Source organism: Pseudophryne corroboree, chromosome 5 (genome assembly GCF_028390025.1).
Source record: "Pseudophryne corroboree isolate aPseCor3 chromosome 5, aPseCor3.hap2, whole genome shotgun sequence".
Taxonomy (NCBI): domain Eukaryota; kingdom Metazoa; phylum Chordata; class Amphibia; order Anura; family Myobatrachidae; genus Pseudophryne; species Pseudophryne corroboree.
Genome location: NC_086448.1, coordinates 318,921,416 through 318,947,661, shown reverse-complemented (window position 1 = coordinate 318,947,661; position 26,246 = coordinate 318,921,416). Strand labels below are relative to the sequence as shown.

Here is a 26,246-nt window from a genome sequence, read left to right as displayed (position 1 = left end):
GCACACCCATACCTAAAGTTCTTTTTTAGTGCCCATGTCTCCTGCGGAGCCCGTCTATTCCCCATGGTCCTTACGGAGTCCCCAGCATCCTTTACGGACTAGGATAAAAAGATTTACCGGTAGGTTTAAAATCTTATTTTTCCTTAAACCAATCAAGATACTTTCAAAGTTATCAATATCCCATTTATTTATTTTATTAACTTTTTCATCCCAAAGCCACGATCCTGCCTCATAGAGACCCAGGTTATCTGCATCCCCTGTATGTGTGCTTATCCTCCATACTGCCCTCTTTATTCCTGTAACGCTACATATTTATTCCTAAATATGTAGTTCCTTCCTGCACTCCTCCTATTTATGTGTCCTTGTACCTGTATTCCCTCTTCTGTCTATCTTGTCTTGCCTTTCAGCTGACTGTACTGCACTCTGTCTTCCTTACCCCTCTCCATCATACCCTGCTATGTAGGACTCACCTCCTCCTACCTGTCTTCCTGCATGGAAACTGGAAACATCAGCAGCTGTAGATAGAATGTTACAGGAAGAAGCATTGTGATGTCACGGGCTAGTGATGTCACAGGTTAGGTGTTATGTCACAGTAACCAGCAGCAAAGCTACAGAGTTACAGCTATCTTACATACACATTTTCTACATCAATTACACCTGTATATATATGAGTTTCTAGTTTAAAAAAAATGAGACTAGTGTATAAAATGAAGTATAAGGCAATGTTGTACAGAGTGCCTCAATATATAGGCAAAGGGAAAATATAAGTGGCAGGAATTTCTAGACTAAATCACCACTTATATTTTATAAGGAATAAAAGCTCTTTATCTAAGAGGCTGAATTAATCATTTTCCGTTATGTGTGTGTATGTATATATATATATATATATATTTATATATATATATGGAGAGAGAGAGAGAGAGAGAGAGAGAGCGCCCACCTTCATGCAGGTCCTACACTATCACATAGTTCTAAAACCTGACTACTGTTTCACACCTGCCTATTTTGTCAGTCCCGGGCCCTGCAATTTCTGATGGCAGCCCTGAGTAGGTGTATTCCTGTATCCTCATACAAGAAAAACAAGCGGCAATCACTGAACTTCGTTCAAAAAATCTTTGTATTGGTGCATAGCAATGAAGCAAAATTTACAGTATATTGTGCATCCCAATACAGGCTGAGTATCCGATATCCAAATATTCTGAAATACCGAATTTTTTGAGTGAGAGTGAGATAGTGAAACTTTTGTTTTCTGATGGCTCAATGTACACAAACTTTGTTTAATACACAAAGATACTGTATTAAAAATATTGTATTACATGACTTTCAGGCTGTGTGTATAAGGTGTATATGAAACATAAATGCATTCTGTGCTTAGACTTGGGTCCCATCACCATGATATCTCATTATGGTATGCAATTATTCTAAAACACGGAAAAATCCCATATCCAAAATACTTCTGGTCCCAAGGATTTTGGATAAGGGACACTCAACCTGTATATATATATATATATGGGTTTAGTATGAAATACCTACAATCAAAATACCAACAACAATTAACAGACAGTCATTATACAGACAAGGTCAAAATACCGTCATTTAAAATGTCGACAGGTCAAAAGGTCGACACAAGGTTTTTTATTGTGCTTTTTTGTGTCTGTGTATGTCGACATAGGTTGACATGGATACTGTATAAGTGTACCGCGTCCTCTCGCATGGCTCGCTGTGCTTATTGTGCTCGGCACCCTATTATATTCCCCCTCCAGGTCCACTAGGATGGTAAAGTATGAAGAAGTCGGTTTCCATGACAAAATAATGAAAAACTCATGTCAACTTTTTGACCCGTCGACATTTTAAATGTCGGTATTCTGACTTTGTCTGTATTTTAAATGGCGGTATTCAGACCATGTAGGGATTTTGACCTTGTCGGTATTTTGTCATTGTCAGTATTTTGACTGCCGGGATTTTGATTGTAGGTAAATTGACCGCATCCCATGTATATATGTATATGTATATGTGTGTGTATATATATATATATATATATATATATATATATAGAGAGAGAGAGAGAGAGAGAGAGCGCTATACTAACTATACTATCCCATTAAGCCAGGAAACTCATGAATTATACAGTTTCTGTGGCTGGCTGACATCAAGTCTGCATTTCACCTGGTTTAATCAGCCACAGAACCTGTGTAACCTATGAGTGTATGAACAGGAGAAGAAATAAGAGTTGTCTTTTTTGTGGCTCACTAGAAATGTATTATTCAATACCAGCGTATATAAAACTATAAGGTGTGCCCGCAAGGTGACATTCACAGGGAATAGGTAATGACATCCACTAACTTGTTCACACCCACTGGATGCGCTGGAAAGAGGTTGAGTGGACAGTGAGCGTGGCTGTGCCCTGTAGCACCATTGTACCGTCAGTCGGACTGCTGAGAATGGAACCTGGAGGGTACATAACTTTTTGGTTATCATTTCATCTCATGACACTCCACCCAAAGCTACTCTTCTGGTTATCCTATCAACTAGGACAACAATGAAGGTGACTCAATAACATTTCTTCCATTGTTTTTCCATGTCACAGAAACATTGCATGTGTGTTACAGGTGACCATCCTAATCATCTCTCCTTCACTTCACAGTAATGTCATTGTTACTGATACATTATTTGGATCAAGCATCAAAAGGAAACTTAGGTATAAGAGTCTGGCCGGCATATCACGTATTGCATGACGACCTTGTACCTGCGCTGTACTGTATGTAGATGGAGCATTTGGTTTTGCTAATGACTTACATAGACTCCATAAGAGGGCATGCCGACATAGCATATTGTTGAATGTTAACATGTATGATCTTAAACTCCATCTATAAATGTTCTGTTGTGAGACTTCCAATATGCTCAGAATATTGCTACTGTGACAGATAATTTAGTATATACTAGCTGGAGTACCCGGCATTGCCCCAGATTTTAAGAATGTCTGTTTACAAAAATAAATGTAAATATTAAACACAGTATAAATAACATTGAAGATAGCTGAATACCCTTACTTTGGTACGGGATGAGGATGGTAAATTAAAATGATAGTTTGTTAATTTACGTTGATTTAGGATCTAGTATATAGGCATATCTTGCTTCCCTGATCAGGGCCGTCTTTTCATATTAGCTCAATGGGCACTTGCCCTAGGCTGATAGCTGAGGGTCCCCTCTTTCCAGGGGTACCAGATTTTTTAAAATTGGACCTGAAGAACCGGAGATATCTGACATTAAAGCAGTGGTCCCCCTCTGAGCCTGTTAATTGCTCTTCCCAACCAGATTACTGTACTTGGGTTCTCCCTGATTTAGAGTTTTGTGAGGGCATACTCTAAAAGCTGGGACTCTCCCCTTTCGGTGGACCCTGACAGCTTGCCTGTACTATTCCCAGAACCAGAGATATCAGCCTTCCAGCAGCTGGTCCCTGCTCCATCTATACACGCCTTGTATGCAGTTTTATATTTTTGTTGGTGGATTGCTCTGGCTCCTGAACTCTGATCCCCAAGTCTCCAGTACCTCCAGAAAGGTGAGACTAGTGTTTTACCTCATAAATGCTAAGAAATCTATTTCCAGGAACTGGAGATATCTGCAATCAAGCAAGCTGCCCTCCCACCAGAAAATGATGAATATTACGCCCACTCCACTATCCATCCCTGCCCTGTGTATGAAACCTTGCCTTACCACCCTGTAAGTCATTTACCGGGCCTCTTCATTCAGCCCAATGCCCCATCTACAGTTTAGTGTTCTCCCTCCCACCCCATCTCCCACCGTCTGTGAAGTAAAAGAGAAATTACTGTAGCAGAAATTACTGCTCCAGGTCCTACATGCTGAGCAGTAGATAGAATACCCCCTACCATCCCTGGAACATCAAAGCTGCCGCTGCTAGCACTTCCCACCCCTACCGCTGCATGGTGGGTAGGGGCCCCAGTGCATTGTTTTGCCCAGGGGCCTACACTGCTGATAAGATGGCACTGTCCCTGATGCACTATGTGTAGTGGCTGCACCCCTTTTTGGTCCCCCAAGGGACCCTGCTCTTCCCACTATACAACTCTCAGTCTGTGGCTTCCTGCTGCCTCCATTCCCCTCCTCACATCTTGTCACTGGCACTATCACATGCAGCCCTGTCATCACTAAGATATCAAGCATGTCTTGATTTAGTGTGTTCTGCTGGCCCACCCCTAGGGGTGCTAGTGGTGTGTTACCCTCACAGTGTTTGTTCCCAGAGTGTAAGTCATATGTGTAGCAAGTTTGGTGTAAATTGCTCCAGGCATTCCAGAGTTATGCTGACTGCTGAAAAACTCTGTGCTGCTACCTCACCTTTAGGGATGCTAGGGGTATCTTACCCCCACAGTGTTTGTTCCCAGCTTGCAAGTCATATGTGAACCAAGTTTGTTGTAAATTGGTCCTGGCATTCAGGAGTTATGCTGTCTCCTGATATACTCTGTGCTGCTGTCCCACCCCTAGCGGTATCTAACCCCCACAGAGTTTGGTTGCAGATTGTAAGTCAGATGTGTACCAAGTTTGGTGTAAATTGCTCCGGGCCTTCCACAGTTATGCTGTCTGCTGACATACTCTGTGCTGCTGTCCCACCCCTAGGGGCGCTAGAGGTGTCTGACCCCCACAGTGTTTGTTTCCACAGTGAAAGTCATATGTGTACCAAGTTTGTTGTAAATTGCTGCAGGCATTCTAGAGTTATGCTGTCTGCTGAAATACTCACTGCTGCTGCCTCACCCCTAGGGGTGCTAGGGGTGTCTTCCTCCCACAGTGTTTGTTTGCAGATTGTAAGGCATGTGTGTACCAAGTTTTGAGTACATTGCTCCAGCAATTCTGGAGTTATGCTGTCTCCTGATATACTCTGTGCTGCTGTCTAACCCCCTAGGGGTGCTAGGGATTGATCATTGTTTTAGTGGCCTCCGCCGTGTTTTAATACGCTTGTATGTAATATTTCACGATCGTCGCTTGTAAACTGTGGATTTGTATTGAAAGACAGAAGGACGGATTTTCACTATATAGTAGATACACTTAGGGGGAGATTCAAATGTTTGAAAAGTCGGTTGGGTGTGTGTTTTTTCCTGTCTATTAGATAGGAAAAAACAGACTCCCAACTGACTTTTCAAACATTTGAATCTCCCCCTTAGAGTTTACTTTGATATGTGACCAGTGTCGGACTGGGGCATGTAGGGCCCACCAGGGGAATGCAGTGGTAGGGGCCCATGTTTAGGGGTGTTGCCAGTCTGCTGAGGGGCTGTGGCCTGCCACCTAATTGGTTTAACTAAACATTAGAGAGTGCAACGTATGGGCCCCTTCATAAATATATACAGTAAATACAGCTGCTGCATGCATGGCAATGTACCAGAATAATAACAGATTAATAACAGCAATGCACTGTAGAAAATACACCATAGTACAATATATGGTAACATATGTATACTGTAGAGATATGCGGCGGGCACTTTTCGTGTTTTGTGTTTTGCTTCTAATTCCATTTTCGTGTTTTGGTTTTGGCTTAGTTTTGCCAAAACCACCCTTTCGTGTTTTGGTTTGGGTTTTGGTTCTGAATGATTTTTGAAAAAAAACATAAAAACAGCTAAGATCACAGAATTTGGGGGTCATTTTGCTCCTACAGTATTATTAACCTCAATAACAATCATTTCCACTCATTTCCAGTCTATTCTGAACACCTCACAATATTGTTTTTAGGCCTAAAAGTTGCACCGATGTGGCTGTATGACTAAGCTAAGTGACACAAGTGTGCGACACAAACACCTGGCCCATCTAGGAATGGCACTGCAGTTGCAGACAAGATGACACTATTCAAAAACTAGTCCCCAAACAACACATAATGCAAAGAAGATAAAGAGGTGCAATTAGGTAGCTGGATGGCCAAGCTAAGCGACTGTGTGGCACAAACACCTGGCCCACCTTTTGAGTGGAACTGCAGTTACAGACAGGATGGCAGATTTAAAAAATAGGCCCCAAACAGCACATGATGCAAAGAAGAAAAAGCGGTGCAATGAGGTAGCTGTATGACTAAGCTAAGCGACACAAGTGTGCGGCACAAACACTTGGCCCATCTAGGAGTGGCACAGCAGTGGTAGACAGGATGGCAGATTTAAAAAATAGGCCTTAAACATCACATGATGCAAAGAAGAAAAAGAGGTGCAATGAGGTAGCTGGATGGTTAAGCTAAGCAACACAAGTGTGCGGCACTAACACCTGGCCCATCTAGGAGTGGCACTGCAATTACAGACAGGATGGCACTTAAAAAACTAGTCCCCAAACAGCACATGATGCAAGAAGAAAAAGAAGTGCAAGATGGAATTGTCCTTGGGCCCTCCCACCCACCCTTAATGTTGTATAAAGAGGACATGCACACTTTAACAAACCAATCATTTCAGCGACAGGGTCTGCCACACAATTGTGGCTGAAATGACTGGTTTGTTTGAGCCCCACCAAAAAAGAAGCAATCAATCTCTCCTTGCACAAACTGGCTCTACAGAGGCAAGATGTCCACCTCATCATCATCCTCCGAATCCTCACCCCTTTCACCGTGTACATCCTCCTCACAGAGTATTAATTTGTCCCTACTGGAATCCACCATCACAGGCCCCTGTGTTCTTTCTGGAGGCAATTGCTGGTAAAGGTCTTCCCGGAGGAATTTATAATTCATTTTGATGAACATCATCTTTTCCATATTTAGTGGTAGTAACCTCCTACGCCGATCGCTTACAAGGTTAACGGTTGCACTAAACACTTTTGGAGTACACACTGGAGGGGGGGGGGGGGGCAACTTAGGTAAAATAAAGCCAGTTTGTGCAAGGGCCTCCAAATTGCTTCTTTTTCCTGCCAGTATACGTACGGACTGTCTAACATGCCTACTTGGATGCTGTCACTCATATAATCCTCCACCATTCTTTCAATGGTCACAGAATCATATGAAGTGACAGTAGACATGTCAGTAATCGGCAGGGCCTTTTGTCCTGACCAGATGTCAGCTTTTGCTCCATACTGCCCTGCATCACCGCCAGCGGGTGGGCTAGGAAATGTTATCTTTTTCCTTACAGCCCCAGTGGCGGGAGAAATTGAAGGAGGAGCTGTTGATGAGTCACTTTCCGCTTGAGTTGACAATTTACTAACCAGCAGGTCTTTGCACCTCTGCACACTTGTGTCTGCTGGAAAGAGAGATACAACATAGGCTTTAAACCTAGGATCGAGCATGGTGGCCAAAATGCAGTGCTCTGATTTCAACAGATTGACCACCCTTGAATCCTGGCAAAGTGAATGAAGGGCTCCATCCACAAGTCCCACATACTTTGCAGAATCGCTCCATCTTTGCTCCTCCTTCAATTTATCCAGCTGCTTCTGCAAAAGCCTGATGAGGGAAATGACCTGACCCAAGCTGGCAGTGTCTGAACTGACTTCACGTGTGGCAAGTTCGAAGGGTTGGAGAACCTTGCACAAGATGGAAATCATTCTCCACTGCACTTGAGTCAAGTGCGTTACCCCTCCTTTGCCTATATTATAGGTGGATGTATAGGCTTGAATGGCCTTTTGCTGCTCCTCCATCCTTTGAAGCATATAGAGTGTTGAATTCCACCTCGTTACCACCTCTTGCTTCAGTTGATGGCGGGGCAGGTTCAGGAGTGTTTGCTGGCACTCCAGTCTTCGGCACGCAGTGGCAGAATGCCGAAAGTGGCTTGCAATTTTTCGGGCCACCGACAGCATCTCCTGCACACCCCTCTCATTTTTAAAAAAATACCTCACCACTAAATTAATTGTATGTGCAAAACATGGGACATGCTGGAATTTGCCCAGATGTAATGCATGCACTATATTGGTGGCGTTGTCCGATATCACAAATCCCCAGTAGAGACCAATTGGGGTAAGTCATTCTGCGATGATGTTCCTCAGTTTCCGTAAGAGGTTGTCAGTGGTGTGCCTCTTATGGAAAGCGGTGATACATAGCATAGCCTGCCTAGGAACGAGTTGGCATTTGAAAAGAAGCTGCTACTTGTGCCACAGCGGGAGGCCATACATCTACCCAGTGGGCTCTTACAGTCATATAGTCCTTAGTCTGCCCTGTTCCACTTGTCCACATGGTAAAGTGGACAGTGGGTACAACTGCATTTTGTAGGACAATGAAGACACTTTTTCTGACGTCTGTGTACATTCTCGGTATCACCTGCCTAGAGAAGTGAAACCTAGATGGGATTTGATACCGGGGACACACTATCTCCATCAAATCTCTAATTGCCACTTAACTAATGGCGGATACCGGACGCACCTCTAACACCAACATAGCTGTCAAGGTCTCAGTTATCCGCTTTGCAAAAGGATGACTGCTGTCATATTTCATCTTCCTCACAAAGGACTGTTGGATAGTCAATTGCTTTGTTGAAGTAGTACAAGTGGTCTTCCGACTTGCCCTCTGGGATGACGATCGACTCCCAGAAGCAACAACAGCAGCGGCAGCAACAGCAGGCGTACCACTCAAGGATCCATCGGAGGAATCCTTGTTAGGAGAGGACTACTCAGTCTTTGCCAGTGACATGGCCTGTAGGACTACTGATGTTCCTGACTGAGGAGGAAGTTGACGTTGAGGGAGTTGGTGGTGTGGCTTGCAGAAGCTTGGGTACAAGAGGAAGAATGGATATAGGTGTCAGTGGACTGCTTACGCTTTTACCAAAGTTTCACAACTTAACACTGACTTCTGATGAATGCACTGCAGGTGACGTATAAGGAAGGATGTACCTAGGTGGTTAACAATCTTATCCCTACTTATTACAGATTGACAGAGGCAACACCCAATATGCGTCACAGGAGAGCATACCCCTACACCTCACAGGGCAAACCCTGTAAAAATAATTACTTGGAGTAAATAATATACAGCACAGGACAGCACCACTGAACTTATATGGCAGCACCACTGGAATTAATTTATACGGATTTTTATGGAATTATATGGCAGGATTACTGGAATTATACGGCATGATCACTGGATTTTTATGGCAGGATTACTGGAATTATACACCAGTACCACTGGAATTATATGGCAGGATTACTGTAATTATACGGCAGGATTACTGGAATTATACGTCAGGATCACTAGAATTATATGGCAGGATTACTGTAATTGTACAGCAGTATTACTGGAATTATACAGCAGGATCACTGGAATTATACGGGAAGGATTACTGGAATTATACGGCAGGATTACTGGAATTATACGCCAGTACCACTGTAATTATATGGCAGGATTTCTGTAATTATACGGCAGGATCACTGGAATTATACGGCAGGATCACTGGAGTTATACGCCAGTACCACTGTATAATTAGACGGCAGGATTACTGGAATTATACGGCAGGATCACTGGAATTATACGGCAGGATTACTGGAATTATACGGCAGGATCACTGTAAGTATATGGCAGGATTACTGGAATTATACAGCAGGATTACTGGAATTATACGGCAGGATTACTGGAATTATACGATATTACCACTGGAATTATACGGCAGGATTACTGGAATTATATGGTAGGATCACTGGAATTATACGGCAGGATTACTGGAATTATACGGCAGGATCACTGGAATTATACGGCAGGATCACTGGAATTAAACGGCAGGATTACTGGAATTACACAGCAGGATTACTGGAATTATATGGCAGGACCACTGGACATATACGGCAGTACCACTGGACATATGCGGCAGCACAGGAACACCACCACTGGACTGATGCAGGACAACACAGCATCACTGCAATGGACTGGATATATACAGCAGCACTGGACATATGGCAGCAGAGGACACCGCTGTGACTGATCACTGGACTGACTGATGCACAGGACACTACCACTGGTCTGATGCAGGACAACACAGCAACACTGTAAGGTACTTATTATACAGCAGCACTGGACATATGGCAGCAGAGGACACCACCACTGTGACTGGACTGATGCAGCACCATATACCACCACTGAAATGATGCAGCACAACACAGCACCCTATACAGCAGCACTGGACATGTGGCAGTAGAGGACACCACTGTGACTGATCACTGGACTGACTGATGCACAGGACACTACCACGGGTCTGATGCAGGACAACACAGCAACACTGTAAAAGACTTATTATACAGCAGCACTGGACATATGGCAGCAGAGGACGCCACCACTGTGACTGGACTGATGCAGCACAACACACCACCACTGAACTGATGCAGCACAACACAGCACCACTGGACAGCACTGGACATATGGCAGCAGAGGACACAACCACTGTGACTGGACAGATGCAGCACAAGACACGGACACTGAGGACACTGAGAGAACGTCCTCTCTGTACACTCTCCAATGCAGGAGTGAAAATGGCGGCGACGCGCGGGTCCTTATATGGAATCCAAACCCTGTGAGAATCCGACAGCGGGATGATGACGTTTTGTCTCGTTCAGGTTTCCGTGTCAGGCGGGAAAACCCGAGCCTCACTCGGATCTGGGTTCGGAGCGTGAGGTCCGGTAGGGTTTGGTTCTCTGAGAACCGAACCTGCTCATTTCTAGTTGCCAACATAGATATTTTTACAAAAGATTTTTTTTTTTAGTTTTCCTTTTTTTTTTTTAAACACATATAATCAAACACTACAATCCTGCAATGTTTAGTTGAGTGAGGAACACAGATGTTTGGTAGGTATTTTGCGAATTCACCACTTACAGTAGCATACACTCGCAATTGCATTCACAACTGAGAAAACGGACCATACTGTTAATGTGCATTAATAGCAATAAAGCTCATTTGTATTTATGAGCATCACAGCTGGCTACCAATCAACAGCAGGCAGACAGTCTAAATATTGGTATTTATGATTAATTCGCCATTGGCACCATGCGAGCTGCCGCATTTAGCATAAGGGAGCTGCGCCTTCTGACATCAGTGATGGACCACCGCGTAGGCCTTATGTATCTAACGCCAGAAAGCTGCGGGCGAGGCTCCGAACCAGGTCGACCATCGTCTAGCTGGAGAGGTGGTGGTTTTACCTGCGCTGCAGGCAGCCGCGTTTGCTGGCGGAGATGAGCCAGCAAATTCAAAACCATAAGTAATGTATACTGTAGCATTTATGTGCGCATGAGTGTGTTTGCAGTTACCATTCCCCAGTCAAGCCCCTTCCCCCATCCAACTGTGGAGATGTGCCCCGTGTCCCAGGGCACATCGGACCGGCAGGGTGCAGGGGATCTGCATCCCCTGCAGTTCCTGGCTGTGGGCAGCGCTGGGACAGTTTGTCTGTCCACAGCGCCTGTCAGTGTGTGGCGGCGGCGGGTGTCTGGTGCAGGGATCGGATGTTTCCCTGCACCGGGCTGTCGTCGTCGGCGGGTAGCGGCGCGGCGGCACTTTAAACTTGGCGCCGTTCTGGCCGCCAATCAGAAGCGCCGCCCGAGGCTTTTTAAATCCGGCGCCGTCCGCGAGCCAATCGCGGCTTGCGGGGCGCCGGCCAAACAGAAGCGGGCCCGGCGAGCCAATCGGCACTCACCGCGTCACAGGCCCCGCCCCCGGCGTCTGACGTCAGACGCCGGGCGGGAGCCTAAGAGGTCGGGCACGCAGAGGAGCGCGAAAGAAGACGCCGGGCGGGAGCCGAAGACGGAGGGCGCGCGGAAGAGCGCTGAAGAGCTCGGGTGGCCGCGGAAGAGGCCAGAAGACTCCAGGCTCGGGGAAGGAGATGTCCAGCGGCGGCTGGACGCGGCGAAGCGACGGCGGCGCCGCTGGCCAGGACGGGCCAGCGGCAGAAGAGGCCATCCCGGATTGAGAAGCGCTGCAGTGGTGGGAAGCAATGGAGCTTTGCAGTTCCCCACTGCAGCCTTCTCCACCAAGGTAGGCCCTTGTAAGGTGCCCCCCCTCCCATTCCTCCCTAGACCACTGCGTGTTCGGGCATTAGGCCCGTGGGCATGGACGGGTAATAGGCCCGAGCGCAGATAGGAGTTTGGGGGTCATTATTTGGTTCGGTGGTTTGGGCATTAGGCCCAAGCCACCCTCTCCCAGCGCAGTAGGCGGGCACTAGGCCCGGGGGCACATCAGGCAATAGGCCTGTGGGGCATTAGAGGGCATTAGGCCCTAGTGTATTTTGGCCAATTAGGGTAACATAAGGTGACCCTGGGCACCAGGCCCAGGTCACCCAATGAGGGACGAGTTAGGCGGGCACTAGGCCCGTGGGTAAGGTCGGGCCTCGGGTCCGTGTGCAAATAGGGGGCGCTAGGCCCAATAAATAAGCGGTTCCCGCAAAGTGAATAGAGGTGGCACTGGGCACTAGGCACAATTCACCCTGAGGTGTTAGGTAGGCAGGTCCGCTTGACCTGAGCCCCTGAGAAGAGAGTACGGGAGGTGGGTGAGCTGTGCGGCCCCCACTACCGGGTGTTCTGAGTCGGGTAACTAAAGGGACAGCACCGTGGTAGTTGCTTGCACTGTGTATCGTGATGTATGCTGTTACCGTGCGGGGTAAAGTGTGAACTTGTTAAGTGTGTTTAGTTTTGTTGCACCACACCCACAGAGCTAGTTTGAGGGCTCTGCCGTTGTAGTTAGTATAGGGGTGTGACACTAGGCTAGAGTTAGGCCCTGCACGGCTGTTTGCTTGTTTGTTTGCCTCCTTACAGGGACCTGTAAGAGAAGAAGACGTTCGCAGTGCGGAACTGACGGTGAATAGCATCTGTGTGCGCTTGTCCCTTGTCTGTCCCCGAGCGCCGGAATAGGGATTGCTCACGGACGTGAGAATCCCCTTCATCACACTACGCGCGAGAGTGCGAGTGTGTGAAATCTGGGTGGCTGAGGCTTTGTGCCAGTGATGACCTTTCACCCAACCGGTGAAGGTCGCCGTCACCCCTGGGGTATCCCCTTTACCGGTGGAAGAAGGGTTGATACCCCCCTTAAGGTAACCTATTTTCTCCTCAGCTCGGTCGTCGGTCAGCTCCGAGAGGGAATCGCCGTGTCCGGATCCGACTGAAGATTGCCAGGTCCGTTGAAGGTTCCGGTACCTGAAGGTGAGAGAGAGCGGCGCCTGGTGAGTACCGAAACTACACCTGCACGGCAGCAGGCACCACCACACGCACCGCCGCACCTCTTACACAACCACCATCCCCAAGTCAAAGAGGAATGGCCCAAACTATTAGGCATGCTGGTATTAAGGCATGCTAAAACCATAGTTGCCTACCCTCCCTCATTCTGCAGGAGACTCCCTGAAATAGCAGCAATCTCCCTCATTCCCTGAAAAGTCCAGCAATCTCCCTGAATGCACCTTACCCCCATTATGCAGCTATTCAGTGCCGTTTCTTGCGGCGGGCGAGCCGTGCAACCGCACGGGGCGCCCGCCGCGGCACTTCTTCATACTTTGAAACCCCCTTCTCCCTCCTCCCGAGTGCCCAGCTCGGGGGGGCGGGGTTTCGCAGAATGACGCGTTTGCGTCGTGACGTCACGACGCAAACGCGTCATTCCGCGAAACCCCGCCCCCCCGAGCTGGGCACTCGGGAGGAGGGAGAAGGGGGAGCCGCGCAGACAAGGAGGGAGAGGCGGCTGAAGAGCGGCGAGAACCGCTTCAAATGTAAGTCAGCCCCTCTCCCTCTCTCTCCCTTTCTCCCTCCCCACCACCTGCAGTAATATGTAAAATGGGGACCTGTCTGCCTTAATGTGTAAAATGGGGACCTGTCTGCCTTAATGTGTAAAATGGGGACCTGTCTGCCTTAATGTGTAAAATGGGGACCTGTCTGCCTTAATGTGTAAAATGGGGACACCTGTCTGCCGCAGTGTGTAAAATGGGGACACTTGCCTGCGTACTATGTAAAATGGGGGCACGTATCTGCCGCAATGTGTAAAATGGGGACACCTGTCTGCCGCAATGTGTAAATGGGGACACCTGTCTGCCGCAATGTGTAAAATGGGGACACCTGTCTGCCGCAATGTGTAAAATGGGGACACCTGTCTGCCGCAATGTGTAAATTGGGGACACCTGTCTGCCGCAATGTGTAAAATGGGGGCACGTGTCTGCCGCAATGTGTAAAATGGGGACACCTGTCTGCCGCAATGTGTAAAATGGGGACACTTGCCTGTCGTACTGTGTAAAATGAGGACACTTTTTCCTGCCGCAATGTGTAAAATGGGGGCACGTGTCTGCCGCAATGTGTAAAATGGGGACACCTGTCTGCCGCAATGTGTAAAATGGGGACACCTGTCTGCCGCAATGTGTAAAATGGGGACACTTGCCTGTCATACTGTGTAAAATGGGGACACTTTTTCCTGCCGCAATGTGTAAAATGGGGGCACGTGCCTGTCGTACTGTGTAAAATGAGGACACTTGCCTGCCGTGCTGTGTAAAATGGGGTAGCGTGCCTGCTGTAATGTGTAAAATGAGGACTTTTTTTTTTTTATATCCTGTGGTGGCCGTGTTGATGAGATCAGATGAGGCCACGCCCAGCTTAACAAAGCCACGCCCATTTTTATGAGGTCACGCCCCTTACCGGGAGCGCGCGCGCCTTCGGCGCGCGCATGCTTTTCCTCTTTATATCTATGGGGGGGGGGGGGGCGCATTTTTAAATCTCGCACTGGGAGCCAAATTGGCTAGAAACGGCCCTGCAGCTATTACATTCTTGGGGGGAAAAGAAATAAGAGCTACATACATTCAAATGGGATCATAAGTGCCATTTCCCTGCATTGGTTATAAGGCACAATGGGGCAGATGTATTAACCTGGAGAAGGCATAAGGAAGTAATAAACCAGTGATATGTGCAAGGTGATAAAGACACCACCCAATCAGCTCCAATATGTAAATTAACAGTTAGGATCTGATTGGCTGGTGCCTTTATCACCTTGCACATATCACTGGTTTATCACTTCCTTATGCCTTCTCCAGGTTAATACATCTGCCCCAATGATCCCTATGGCCACTTACAGTATATGGAACCTCTTGTAAAACACAATACACAAACAAATCCTGCAAAATGTCTGTATCTCTTCTTCAACACATAGATCTTACTAACTTTTGGGCTCATTTACATTTGGATGTAAGTAATTTTTATGACACGCCTCTCAGATATAGCAGTACACGCCCGTGCTGATAGGTGTTACTTTCACAATCTCCCTGAAAATCTTTTTCAAAAGTAGGTAAGTATGGCTAAAACTGTTGCAGGGCATGCTGGTATGTCTAGTTCCGCAGCAGCTGTAGGGCCAAAGGTTCCCCATCCCTGGTCTAGCTCCTGGGTCAGCAACCTTTGGCACCCCAGCTGTTGTTGAACTACACATACCAGCATGCCCTGCAACAGGTTTGGCATGGCCAAAATGTACAACTGTTTCAGGGCATGCTGGGATGTGTAGTTCCACAGCAGCTGGAGAGCCAAAGGTTCACCATGCCTGACCTAGACAGTGAGCTGTTGAAGTGTGCTTTGTACATTTCTTCTACATTGCAGTGCATAAAGGCCCTCATTCCGAGTTGATCACTCGCTAGCTGCTTTTAGCAGCATTGCACACGCTAGGCCGCCGCCCTCTGGGAGTGTATCTTAGCTTAGCAGAACTGAGAACGAAAGATTAGCGGAACTGCTACTAAATAATTTGCTGCAGTTTCTGAGTAGCTCCAGACCTACTCCTAGACTGCGATCACCTCAGTCCGTTTAGTTCCTGGTTTGACATCACAAACAGGCCCTGCGTTCGGCCAGCCACTCCCCCATTTCTCCAGCCACTCCTCCGTTTTTACCTGGCACGCCTGTGTTTTTTTAGCACACTCCCTGAAAATGGCCAGTTTCCGCCCAGAAACACCCACTTCCTGTCAATCACACTACGATCACTCGAGCGAGGAAAAAAACGTCGCTCGAGCTTGTGTAAATCTACGCTTTCTGTGAAAGTACTTAGCGCATGCGCGCAGCGTACCATGCGCATGCGCATTTTTGCCTTTTTTTACGTAATCCCTGCACTGCAAAAATTGTCAGCGAGCGAACAACTCAGAATGACCACCAATGACCCTCATTCCGAGTTGAACGCTCGCTAGCTGCTTTTAGCCGAGGAAGAAGAGGAGGCTGATTGTGTGGCTATGGACGATAGTAAGTTTTTTGTGTGTTTTTCCTTTTTATTTTTTTGGAACATATACTACAACATGTGTCTTCAACCTGCGGCTCTCCAGCTGCTGTGGAACTACACATCCAAGCATGCCCTGCCACAGTTTAGCTATTAAGGCCTGCAACAGGTTTGGCATGGCAGCAGCTGGGGAGCCAAAGGTTCACCATGCCTGACCTAGACAGTGAGCTGTTGAAGTGAGCTTTGTACATTTCTTCTATATTGCAGTGCATAAAGGCCCTCATTCCGAGTTGATCGCAGCAGTTCATCGCATCGCAAAACGGCGAAAATCCGCCAACTGCGAATGCGTAACAGCTGTACTGCGCGTGCGCAAAGGGAGCGATATGACGCTTGAGCAAAATTACTAACTGAAAATCTGCTCGTACTACACCACCGAAAACAGGGAGTGACGGAGGCGTGACAGAGGCACGGCTTCGCTATCTAACGAAATGGGTGTGAAAGTGGGCGGCTAGTGTGAGAGTATGCAACCAGCAGTAGGCGTGTTTTGAGCAGAAATGCGTATACGATGATAAATGTACACAACAAATGTTCGCTATCCTGTCGCAGCCGAGGAGTAAGTCTGCAGTTACTCTGCACTTGCGAAGTACTGTTACAATTGTTACTGCCCTAATTAGCAATTATTATGCCAATGAATTCACCTGTTGTCCAATTACTTAGCAAACACTGCTCAGCCAAAATACTACAAACCGCAATTGTCTGGACACATAACATTTTTATTGTTAGCACCTACACATTTGACATGCTCCCAAATAATCTTGTTTTTATTTTTATTTGCAAAATAAACATTGATGTTAAATGCATGTTGTTATTATTTATTTAATAGTAGCAAATGCAATCAAGTGTGAATAAACCAACTTATAAACTACATCAGCTCAATCTTATCAACATAGATATATTCCTTTGTACATACCAAATAACATGAACCACATAATGCAGGCTACACTTAATGTTACTTAATAAAATTAATTTTCAATTTGTTGGGAATATGTGTCCATAACTAATATTATGTAATGTTGCTCCTAGTAACCCCAGGTCCTATTTTTTTATTTTTAATTATATGCCCAGTTAAGTGTTGTGCAAGGCATACATGTTTAAATTTATAATATGCAATGTTTGTCTAAATATTCTGATTGTTCCCTTGTTCCACAAATGTCTATATGCCATGCATCTGTTTACATTACAAATGACACAACATATGATCCTAAATGTCGAAAACTTTGTGACTTTGTGCAGCTGATTGTTATTGACAAATGTGGTGAGTACACAGATTGTAACAATTACTTTTCTATAAGTGTGTGTGTGTGAGTGTGATTGTGAGTGTGTGTTTGTGTGTGTATGTGAGTGTGTGTGAGTGTGATTGTGAGTATGTGTTTGTGTATGTGCATGTGAGTGTGTGTGATTGTGAGTGAGTGATTTTGAGTGAGTGTTTGTGTGTGTGTATGAGTGTAATTGTGAGTGTATGTATTGTTTTTCTTGTTCTTCCGCGGCTGCAAATTTCCGCTATTGTGAACTGTACCCACTGTCCTTCACAGCAATGCACACATCAATAAAGTTTATTAGATGACACCATAAATTTACAACCAATCACATGCCACCACACACTATAAATATAAGCCCATATATGGAAAACGCCATTGGCACCATGCGCGCAGCTGCATTTACCCACCGTGAGCTGCGCGTGTTGGTCGTGGTAATGGACCGCCGCGTAGGCCACGCAGGGCCCTTTGATCCCCAATAGGATAAAGCGCGAGGCCTACGCGGAGGTCCGCCGCATACTCCGCACCCGGACCACACGCACAATTATTCAACTTGAAAGGCGCTGGAGCGACCTCCGCCGTCGCACACCGGACCTGTTGGCGGAACTCCGCCAACAAATCTGCAATAGACGTAGGTGCAGTAAGTTTCATATTACATTAAATAACACTGAGATTATTAGCAGAAACTTTTAATGCAAAACTTGCATATTTTCACTAAGTTATATAGTGTGAAAATTAGCACACTGACAATGTACTATTGTAGAACAAACATGACAGTGTGTGTGGTTATGGCAAGCAGTACTGACTGTGTAGCAAAGTGCTTCTGAAAAAGTGAAAGTTGTTGTACTGAGTTGCTACACAGGCTGTCAACTGAACCCAATAACTTGCTCTGTGGGGTAAATTTACTAAGGTGGGAGCTTTTTAGAACTGGTGATGTTGACTATAGCAACCAATCAGATTCAATCTATTATCTTCTAGAAGCAGCTTAATAAATGTTACGTAGAATCAGATTGGTTGCTATGGGCAACATCACCAGTTTCAAAAATAAAAAAAACTTAGTAATTTTACCCTTGTGTCTTTAACATGGGACAGAACAGTGTAATAGAAAAATGCTGTTGTTATAATTTTTAAAGCCACAACCTAAATATTACATATGTCATACTAGGGCAAGCACAACGGCAAGCTGCTGCTGGAAGCCCGGACCAATCCCCTTCTCAGCCCCCCTCCCCTTCTGTGGCCCAATCCCCCTCTCCTTCCCAATCCCCTTCTCAGCCCCCCTCCCCTTCTGTGGCCCAATCCCCCTCTCCTTCCCAATTCCCTTCTCAGCCCCCCTCCCCTTTTGTGGCCCAATCCCCCTCTCCTTCCCAATCCCCTTCTCAGCCCCCCTCCCCTTTTGTGGCCCAATCCCCCTCTCCTTCCCAATCCCCTTCTCAGCCCCCCTCCCCTTCTGTGGCCCAATCCCCCTTTCCTTCCCAATCCCCTTCTCAGACCCCCTCCCCTTCTGTGGCACAATCCCCCTCTCCTTCCCAATCACCTTCTCTGCCCCCCTCCCCCTCTCTTTACCAATACCCCTCTCTGTCCCCCTCCCCCTCTGTAGGCCAAACCACCACTCCGCCCACCTCCCCCTCTCTTTCCCATTCCCCCTCTCTGGCCCCCTCCTCCTCTGTGGCCCAAACACCCTCTCCGCCCCCCACCCCCTCTCAATCAGACCCACCCTCTGTAAACAGCTCCCCATTCCATCCTCCTTCCCCAATCCTTCCTCCTTCCCCAATCCATCCTCCTTCCCCCATCCAGCCTCCTTCCCCACCCAGTGAATGCGGATCTTCAGGGTACTGCACATGTGGCAGATGAGAGTAAGTTTTTACACATTTAAAATGTATTTGTTACCTACTTAAACTTCAAATTCCAATACATGCAGTGTTGTACTGTGGCCAATCTTGGCCCAAGGAAAAATGTTTGTGTTCTTCATCATGGTATGGATGTTGCATTTACATTTATGTGAGTATCATTAGATGTACAGTGTCTATGTCTGCAATGTTTAGGGTGTCCACTCTAGGTCAACACTCATTAGGTCGACAGGGTTGCCAGGACAACAGGGTTTATATGTGCTAGGTTGTCAGTGAAACCGTTAGACCTGAGTGGAGTTTAGTATGTTGTTGGTCTTTTACACTTGTGCCTGGGTATTCCTAATATTTGCACATTCAACTCTCATGCTTCACTTTGTTAGCCAGGCTTAGGACACAATGATTTGTGTTGTGAAAGTTACACTCAAAAAATGATTATTTAAAAAAAAAAACATAACCTGTTTCACCTTATGTAGTAAGGCAGGCTTTCAGGGAGTGTGGGCATGCTAGGATATGTTGTCCTTCTGAAGATGTTGATATGCAGTGTGATGATGCAGGGCAAACACAAAAAAAGACAAGTCTGCTTCACTCCAGATGTGAATGAATCCCAGCATGGGGTTACATTTACTAAGATGGGAGTTTTATTCAAGATGGGATGTTGCCCATAGCAACCAATCAGATTCAATTTCTCATTTATTTAGCACCTTCTAGAAGATATGTGGAATCTGATTGGTTGCTATGGGCAACGTCCCATCTTAAATAGAACTCCCATCTTAGTAAATGTACATCATGGTGTGGTACACTTTTTAAATTTTTAATTTAACAATAACAAACATTGCTGAGCATGCTTGTGTGTTGGTATGCTACTGTTTTAACATTCAAACATCCATGATGTAGTCCCTTTGCCATTAAAGTGTGCTTTGTGGCTTGCTTGTGTAATAGGTAATGTGAGTAAGTTTTTTATTTTTATTTTTGCTCTTCTTTTCAGATGGTGCAGTTGGAGATCCCACAAGCCTGCCTGGCATCCTTGCCAGCCTAAAGGCAAATTTGCAGGCCATGCTGGCCGATGTTGACCGGCTGCAATCATTTTTTTAATTTAAAACTATTTTTAATTTGTTACAAAAAAAAAAAATTATGTAAAAAAAAAATTAATTTGTTTACAGTTTAGCGGTTGTTTTTTTTTTTAATGCAATAAAGGAACAGCATATTGCCTAGAGAAATTGGTTACCTTACAAAAATCACACATCAAACTTACGATTATTATTCTTATTATTTACAAACAAACAAAAAAAATTATGTCAGTTAGGAGCTTATTGTTTAGAAAAACATGTAAACACATATATTCACACACTACACCTCCACACAAAAATATGCTATTTAACATTAGCCCAGGCACAGTTAACACATCTATTTCACTCATTTATAAACAAACATGGTATTGGCCAATTATGCCTACAAAGTGTTCTGTAGGTATACTTTGAAGACTTAATTGGTCATGACCACAATCATTCATTACACTAATTGGATTCGTAATTGAGGAAGACTTGTTGAGTTTGAATTGAAAAGTGTAATTTAACTTGAAAAAACCCCCATTGCTGTGCGTTTTTCAGCAAAAGCGTGTGCAATGTTAAGAAGAATGTGTAAATCTACGAGAAGTTTGTATTTTTACGATGCGGTTTGGGGTAATGCGATGGATTCGCATTAGTGCGATGGCATTTGCCATATGCCTACTTTGTGTAATACTGTGTTGGACGTAGCAAAAATACGTTGGAGGCGGATATTCGCTATTGTGCAACATGTTCGCACTACCTTTTCGAGTTGATCGCTTGCTAGCTGCTTTTAGCAGCATTGCACATGCTAGGCCGCCGCCCTCTGGGAGTGTATCTTAGCTTAGCAGAATTGCGAACAAAGATTAGCAGAACTGCTACTAAATAATTTGCTGCAGTATCTGAGTAGCTCCAGACCTACTCCTAGACTGCGATCACCTCAGTCCGTTTAGTTCCTGGTTTGACGTCACAAACACGCCCTGCGTTCGGCCAGCCACTCCCCCGTTTCTCCAGCCACTCCTGCGTTTTTACCTGGCATGCCTGCGTTTTTTAGAACACTCCCTGAAAACGGCCAGTTTCCTCCCGGAAACACCCACTTCCTGTGAATCACACTACGATCACTCGAGCGAGGAAAAAACGTCGCTCGAACTTGTGTAAATCTACGTTTTGTGTGAAAGTTCTTAGCGCATGCGTGCTGCGTACCATGTGCATGCGCATTTTTGCAGTTTTTTTACTTAATCCCTGCACTGCGAAAATCATCAGCGAGCGAACAACTCGGAATAACCACCAATGGCCCTCATTCTGAGTTAATCGCTCGCTAGCTGCTTTTAGCCAAGGAAGAATAGGAGGCTGATTGTGTGGCTATGGACGATAGTAAGTTTTTTGTGTGTTTTTCATTTTTATTTTTTTGGAACATATACTACAACATGTGTCTTCAACCTGCGACTCTCCAGCTGCTGTGGAACTACACATCCAAGCATGCCCTGCCACAGTTTAGCTATTAAGGCATGCTAAAACTGTTGCAGGGCATGCTGGTATGTCTAGTTCTGCAGCAGCTGGAGAGTCGCAGGCATAGGTGTTCGCAGGGGGGGTTCCTGATGCGCACAGGCACCCCCTAATGTCTGGCACCCTAATCTCACATGCCTGATGCAGCGATTGCCGAGCAGGCTGATTACTGTCCCCTCTGCGCTGCACCCTGTCAGGATTGCATTACTGACCGGACGCCTGGGTTAATCAAGGGTGCCACTGCCACCGGCTTTCAAACTCCATGTACAAAAACATGCTCGCACGCCCTCCTGCCACATGCCCACCTCTCTCCTTCTATGCTATGCCAACGCCAGCCACTGATGAGGATCAGCATGCAGCCAGCTTTCCACTTAGGAAGACAAATTCAATACTGGCAGGCGGTCGGCAGCAGCATTGACACGTCACTCGTTTTTACCAGCAGCAGCAGTACTAGTCTGTGACTGTCATTGTCAGTGAGTGACTGACTTGTAAGTAAGCTGCTGCAGCTTGCAGGGGAAAGAGAGGGGGAGCCAGACCAGGCTGAGGAGGAGCAGAGTAATTGCAGTGAGTGCCATCAGGGGTGTTTGTTTGGTGCACACCACAACATCTGACAATGTATCTGCTTTATTAGGATTGGTACAAGGGTGGATATTTTATATGCGTTGACCATCAATAGATGGTACTAGACACGCCAATAAGGCGGTGCTAGACATACCCCTCCGATGGTGCACCCCCTAATAAAATGTGCTGTGCACGCCTATGGTCGCAGGTTAAAGACACATGTTGTAGTATATGTTCCAAAAAAATAAAAACCTAGCTGCTTTTAGCAGCATTGCACACGCTAGGCCGCCGCCCTCTGGGAGTGTATCTTAGCTTAGCAGAATTGCGAACGAAAGATTAGCAGAACTGCTACTAAATAATTTGCTGCAGTTTCTGAGTAGCTCCAGACCTACTCCTAGACTGCGATCACCTCAGTCCGTTTAGTTCCTGGTTTGACGTCACAAACACGCCCTGCGTTCGGCCAGCCACTCCCCCGTTTCTCCAGCCACTCCTACGTTTTTACCTGGCACACCTGAGTTTTTTTAGCACACTCCCTGAAAACGTCCAGTTTCCGCCCAGAAACACACACTTCCTGTCAATCACACTGCGATCACTAGAGCGAGGAAAAAAATGTCGCTCAAGCTTGTGTAAATCTACACTTTCTGTGAAAGTACTTAGCGCATGCGCGCAGCGTACCATGCGCATGCGCATTTTTGCCTTTTTTTTATTTAATCCCTGCAGTGCAAAAATTGTCAGCGAGCGAACAACTCAGAATGACCACCAATGGCCCTCATTCTGAGTTAATCGCTCGCTAGCTGCTTTTAACCGAGGAAGAAGAGGAGGCTGATTGTGTGGCTATGGACGATAGTAAGTTTTTTGTGTGTTTTTCCTTTTTATTTTTTTGGAACATATACTACAACATGTGTCTTCAACCTGCGGCTCTCCAGCTGCTGTGGAACTACACATCCAAGAATGCCCTGCCACAGTTTAGCTATTAAGGCATGCTAAAACTGTTGCAGGGCATGCTGGTATGTCTAGTTCCGCAGCAGCTGTAGGGCCAAAGGTTCCCCATCCCTGGTCTAGCTCCTGGGTCAGCAACCTTTGGCACCCCAGCTGTTGTTGAACTACACATACCAGCATGCCCTGCAACAGGTTTGGCATGGCCAAAATGTACAACTGTTTCAGGGCATGCTGGGATGTGTAGTTACACAGCAGCTGGAGAGCCAAAGGTTCACCATACCTGACCTAGACAGTGAGCTGTTGAAGTGTGCTTTGTACATTTCTTCTATATTGCAGTGCATAAAGGCCCTCATTCCGAGTTGATCGCTTGCTAGCTGCTTTTAGCAGCATTGCACACGCTAGGCCGCCGCCCTCTGGGAGTGTATCTTAGCCATACTTACCAACATTCTGGCTGCTCCCTGCGGGAGAGAGCAGCCAGGTCGGCTCAGCGGGCGGGCAGGGGAGGCTGTGACGTAAAGGAGGGGGTGGCCGGAGGCGGGATGGGGGCGGAGCAAGGGTGGGACGGGGCGGAGCAATGACAGGGTCACAGTGACGCCTCCTTTAAGCCACGCCCTTGCTCTGTAATGCCGCGATCACTTTACACTCTAAGTGGGTGGACGGGCAGGGGGGACACCGCAAATCGGGAGACTTGCCTGCTCTTCCGGGGGGCTGGGAGGGTCACCCGATTTTCGGGAGCCTCCCGGCCATTCCCGGAGAGTAGGCAAGTATGATCTTAGCTTAGCAGAATTGCGAACAAAAGATTAGCAGAATTGCTACTAAATAATTTGCTGCAGTTTCTGAGTAGCTCCAGACCTACTCCTAGACTGCGATCACCTCAGTCCGTTTAGTTCCTGGTGTAACCCTTTCCTACCCACTATTTCCCTGCAGTGAGGGGGTTACTATTAGTGACAACTAAGGCGTGCCTCCACCCAAGCACTTATGTAGTTTAGGCTTGCTTGGGAAAGCCAATGAAGAGCATGTATTAATACCCTTCCCCTAGGTTACACTTTGACCTGTACCTTCACAACTGTCTGTTCTTCCTTGTGTTTCAGATTCACTCCAACGGTCATCAACTGGATTCTCAATTAACCCTATTGGTAAGTATTTCTGACAAATAAAACACAACCACTTCTCCCACTTATAACTTTGCAATTATATTGTAATAAATTTTTATCTCAGCTTATCTCTTTATATCATAGAATATCCTATATACTCTATACCATACATTTCCAACTGCATGCATTACAAAAAAAATACTCTTTGAAATAACACCTATAGGTGTTTGAGTGACCCGGGTACTCTTAGGGTGATAGTGCACTATAGGGCCCATTGATGCTGCAGTAAGGGGCTCTCTCTACTCCTCCTCTCTCATTTGCATAGGCCACTTCTTCACTGCTTATAGGCGCCTCACTCTGTGGCTCGGCCTGGGGTTAGGGTGTGTGTGGCTGTTGCTAGGCTGCTACTGGCGTCTATGTTGTTATAGCACCGGCCAACTCCGCTTCCCCTCCCGCTGCTTCTGCCGCTCAGAGGACTCTAAGAGGGCTCTCCGCCGGGTCACACCACCTTCCCCTGCCTGCCTGGAAGACTCTGCGGGGGCAGCGTGCAGCGGCACAATACCTCAGTGTGATCTCCTCCTCTCCTCCTGATGCCTGGAAGGATAGCTGGCAGGTACCGTGCAGACTCCGGGCTCCCGACCGCGTCTTCTCTGGGCTGCGTCACAGTCTCACCGTGCTCCCCCTTGTAAAGTTCTGCCGGTTCTCCCTAGCGGCTGTCGCTTGTCTCCTCTCACCGCTCCTGGGGCTGGCTGTGTTCAGCAGTTCCTAGCTGCATCCAGTCTCCTGCATCACCGGCACCAACTGACTTTTGTGCACCTGCTCTCCTTCTCGTGCGGTCTCTGCCATTTGACCGTTATAGCAGCGTGAGGGTCAGTTTCTGGAACAATCTCTCCAGCTGTCCCATAAGTAGTATCAGCCCTGTACACCATGTAATTGTTACCAGCCACATACATAGTTAAATATATATATATAATGGAAAATACATGAATTCATTTATATACACCATTACATAGTATAATTCAATAGGTCATAGTAACTTGTCATACCTCTAAATAAACTCCCATGGTCTTCCTATGTTAGGGCGCTACATTCTCCCCCTGGTGAGTACACATAGATTCTAGTGGACATCACCACCTACTCTTGCGCCCTACCGTTTCATCCGCTAACCACTTGACTGATACCCAAAATATGGCCATGCCATCACCATGTTAGGATGTAACATCAGTGGGATCTCTGTGGGAGTTCCCAATTGCTCATAAGTGAGAATTCAAGGAGGTTTTCAAACCCTTTGAGGCCTAGGAGACATACTCTGTCTTTCTGACACAATCTCAGGTCCCCTCTGTACATTAACGCGTGACTCAGATTCACCACCTTCTTCCCAATCCACATTAGGTATCATTCTCCTATCCTCTTCCCCTTCGTCCTGGTCCCAATGATGGGGTGGGGATAGTATTTTCTGGGCCTGATGATCCTGCCCCAACGTAGACTCCTCTGACCCCAACCCTCGATCATGGTAGTAATATCCTGGAGCATATTCATTATCATTGTTTCCATTCTCCTCTTCCATCGCGATACTACTCCCCCGGGGCTGTGTCATACCCTTTGCCGTACTTTCCTCTGGGAGACTGTCTTCTCCAGAATTCTCCCACCGGATGTCTTGAACAATGGGGAGCAAATGCTGCCTATGGTATGTTAGAAAAGATCCCTGTCCATCAGCACGCACCAGTTGATAGGCCGGTATATTAGGTAATTGCTTCACTACTATGTAAGGCTCCATCCTCCACCTATTATGCAATTTTTGTTTCTTGGGCAGCCCTAATGCTCGTATCAGAACTTTATCTCCCGGCTTTAAACAATGCTCTTTG

At 46.5% G+C, this 26,246-nt stretch overlaps 1 long non-coding RNA gene across 1 annotated transcript; it reads right to left on the bottom strand.

Moving 5' to 3' along the window:
• Positions 1-158: 158 nt before the first annotated feature.
• LOC134929018 (uncharacterized) lies at positions 159-25,295 on the bottom strand. The gene is made up of 3 exons (XR_010178210.1): positions 24,944-25,295; positions 2,344-2,448; positions 159-515 (listed from the first exon to the last, which is right to left on the bottom strand). It is a non-coding gene; the product is annotated as an uncharacterized LOC134929018 (long non-coding RNA).
• Positions 25,296-26,246: the final 951 nt, after the last annotated feature.